The following is a 3,908-nucleotide window of genomic DNA, read 5'->3' as shown; positions in this document are numbered from 1 at the left end:
TCCATCCAGGGTTGTAGGTTTTGGAGTATGGATCATAGTTTTTCCTTGGTGAATTCCCAATGTAGTTGGCTTGCTCCTGACTCCCCTCTGCTTCTTCATTCACTCCTTCTTGGATTGTTGATGAAGTGGAGATTGCTACTACTTGGTTCATCTCCATCTTCTTGGTAAGGTCAGCCAGCTGCTGGGTAATGAGCTTATTTTGGGCCAACAGAGCATCTACATTGTTTAGCTCCATTACTCCTCTTGTGTTCCCTCTTTCGGAAGCATAGAAGTAGTCGTTCTCTGCTACTGTTTCAATAACATCTATGGCTTCCTCAATGGTCTTCTTCTTGTTTAAAGATCCTCCAGATGAATGGTCTACGGCCTTCTTTGACTCATAAGAGAGCCCTTCATAGAAAATGTGCAGCTGCACCCATTCGTTGAACATGTCAGGTGGACACCTCCTTGTTAAGTCCTTGAACCTCTCCCATGCTTCATATAGAGTCTCACCATCTTGTTGCCTGAAAGTTTGGACCTCAGCTCTCAGCCTATTGATTCGTTGAGGAGGGTAAAATCTTGCTAAGAATTTGTTCACCACGTCTTCCCAAGTTGTCAAGCTTTCCCTTGGGAAAGATTCCAGCCATTTGGCTGCCTTGTCCCTGAGTGAGAATGGAAATAAGAGTAGTCTATAGGCGTCAGGATGAACACCATTAGACTTCACTGTGTCACATATTCTCAGGAAGGTGGTTAAATATTGATTGGGGTCTTCTTGAACACTTCCTCCAAACGAACAGTTGTTCTGAACAAGGGTGATGAGCTGTGGCTTAAGTTCAAAGTTGTTGGCATGGATTGTTGGCTTTTGGATGCTACTTCCACAATTGCCTGGGTTTGGATTGATGTAAGAGCCCAAAACTCTTCTATCCTCCCCAGCATGATTTGCTCTACCTCCTCCCCCATGGTTGTGATCTTCTTTTTCATGATGGTTTTCCATGTTGTCTTCCATGTTTGTTTCAAAGAATTCCTCTTCTTCCTCAGCACCAACCACTTTCTTTCCTCTTGTCTGCCTCCTTAATCTAAGGAAGGTCCTCTCAGGTTCAGAATCGAAGGAAGTTGAAGCCCCGCTTCTTCTCCCTGTCATACAACCATCAAGTGCAAGCAAGAAAAGATAGGTGCAGAAAGTATTTGTGTCAGAATTACTGTTAGTTGTGGGTGATGCAATATATCAAACAGTTAGTGGGTTAGCAAACAGAATTAAAAATAACAAAGAAGAACAAAAGAGTAGAGGGGGAAGGGAAGAAGTTTAAATAAAACAAAAAGTAAATCACTCAAACAGAAAATGAAATTCATAAAATAAAAATGCTCAATCTAGTGATCTTCCAATTTAATCATTGTTGATGCACAATCAATCCCCGGCAATGGCGCCATAAACTTGATGCACGGAAAACTTGTCTCACAACAAATCTCCCTTCGACAAGTGTACCGAATTTGTCGTCAAGTAAAAACTCACAATAGAGTGAGGTCGAATCACACAGGGATTAATTGATCAAGCAACTTTAATTAGAAGAATGTTCTAGTTGAGCGAATCCAGAATTTGGGTTGAGAGTTGCAGAAAATAAAATGGCTGGAATGTAAATAACAGAAAAGTAAATGCTAAAATTAAAGAACTGGAAGCAAATGACTGAAAATAAATTGCAGAATTGTAAATGGGATGGGGGATTTGCTCATAAAAGTAAATGGCAGAAATTAAAGAGAATGGGTAAGATCAGAGATGGGGAGTTCATTGGGCTTAGGAGATGTTGCAATTCTCCGGATCAAGTTCATTTTCATCTCTTCCTCAATCAATGCACTCATTGATCTCCTTGGCAATCTTAAGTGATTGAATTACAATTTCTTGCAATTTAATCTCTCAAATCTTGATCAATAGCCAATTCCTTGGTCAATTGCTCATGAGAAGAGATGAAGTATGGTCACTGATTATACCACATGCATTTCCCAAATCAAGTATTGAGAGGGTTATAGTCACATACCCATCCAAACCCAATTTGGTCCAGCATGAGAAAGCATTTCTAGCTTGATCTCTTCATTCCTCTTTCAAGGTTCAAAAGAGATCCAAGTTTGAATAGCTTCTCTTCCAAGATAACTACTCAATTGGATGAAGATCGAAAGCTTTCAAGTAAAATCAAGAGAAAAGATAGAAGAAGAATAATGAAAATTAGTATTGATCCATCAAATTACAACAGAACTCCCTAACCCAATGAAAGGGGTTTAGTTGTTCATAGCTCTTGAAAATGAAAACAAAGATGGAGAATACATCATAAAGAAAATACAGAGAAAGTAAAATACAGAGAGTAGTTCCCTTTTTCCAGCCTCCAGAACTCCTTTTACAATTCAAAGCTACTCCTATATATACTACTCTTCTCAGCTTCTAGTTTGCTCTTCAAGTCTTGGGCCTTTGGATCTTGAGTTTGAAGCAGTTCTTTTCTTCATTTGGGCTTGGCTTTACTTGCAGAGAGAAAGTGCTAAGTGGGCAGAGACTTCAGCTCAGGGCGTTAGGGGTGTTAACATTTAGTGAAAGTATAAGTTCGAGAATGTTAGTGACACTTAACATTTTCACTAACGTTCCAATGTACCCCTTTACCTCACGTTAGAGCCCACGTTAACTATGTTAACGTGGCTTCTAACGTGGCCTTGCCAAACTTCGAGAACCTTAGTGACACTCAACATTGTCACTAACGTTCCAGTGTGCCCCTTTTTGCTTCACGTTAAAGCTCCACGTTAACTAGGTTAACGTGGCTTCTAACGTGGCCTTGCCAACCTTCGAGAACGTTAGTGACACTCAACATTGTCACTAACGTTCCAATGTGCCCCTAGATCTCATGTTAGAGTCCACATTAACTAGGTTAACGTGGCTTCTAACGTGGCCATTCTTAGCCATCCCAACGTTAGTGACAATGTTGAGTGTCACTAACGTTGGCTCATCATTCATTCCTCATCGTTAGCTTCCACGTTAACTAAGTTAACGTGGAAGTTAACGTGGCTCCTTGGGTGGTTGTGTGGTTGCTTCCAACGTTAGTGACAATGTTGAGTGTCACTAACGTTGGCGACAACTCTCACTTCTTACGTTAGCTCCCACGTTAAGCAAGTTAACGTGGGAGTTAACGTGGTGTGTTGCATCCTTAGGCCAACGTTAGTGACAATGTTGAATGTCACTAACGTTGGCTTCTCTTCCCCCTTTAACGTTAGAGGCCACATTAACTAGGTTAACGTGGGCTCTAACGTGGCCACTTATGAGTGTTTGCCAACGTTAGTGACAATGTTAAGTGTCACTAACGTTGGCTCAACTTCCCTTTTCCACGTTAGAGTTCACGTTAACTTAGTTAACGTGACTCTTAACGTGGGCAATAATGGCTATAAGAGTGTCATTGGCAATCACTTTTCTCATTAACCTTGCAAGTTTCCTCCCTTTCCTTGCTTCCTTTGGTCCTGAAATCAAGCAATAGAGTGCATCAAAGTTCTAGTCCAAGTCATGGGCAATGCAACATACAATTTGTCACTAAACTTATGCAAAATCCTCATGAAATAATGTAAAATGCACAATGTATGCTTGAGTTAAGGTGTAAGTGAATATCTACCCAAAACTAGCTTATTTCCTAAGGAAATGCATGAAACTAACCTAAAAACAGTAAAGAAAAGGTTAGTGAAACTGGCCAAGATGCCCTGGCATCACAAGGAAATAAGTATGAACATGCAGAAACTCATGAAATACAATGCAATCCTATATATATAAATGAATGCAACTATATGATTATTGTCCACTTGATCAAAAGTAAATAAGCCCTTCAAAACAGTTACAAATCAAATTTCACTAATTCTATCATCATACAATAAAACCGATAAAAGTGCAGAAGATAGCTTATGAAAGCAGAAAA

The 3,908-nt window shown here is 40.0% G+C and overlaps 1 non-coding gene across 1 annotated transcript; it reads left to right on the top strand.

Annotated features, from left to right (window-relative positions):
• Nucleotides 1–425: 425 nt before the first annotated feature.
• On the top strand, nt 426–529 carry LOC112753672 (small nucleolar RNA R71). Its single transcript, XR_003178046.1, has one exon. It is a non-coding gene; the product is annotated as a small nucleolar RNA R71 (small nucleolar RNA).
• Nucleotides 530–3,908: the final 3,379 nt, after the last annotated feature.

This window comes from Arachis hypogaea, chromosome 15 (genome assembly GCF_003086295.3).
Source record: "Arachis hypogaea cultivar Tifrunner chromosome 15, arahy.Tifrunner.gnm2.J5K5, whole genome shotgun sequence".
Classification (NCBI taxonomy): Eukaryota; Viridiplantae; Streptophyta; class Magnoliopsida; order Fabales; family Fabaceae; genus Arachis; species Arachis hypogaea.
The sequence above is the reverse complement of the archived record's forward strand: the minus strand, read 5'-3'. Positions and strand labels throughout refer to the sequence as shown.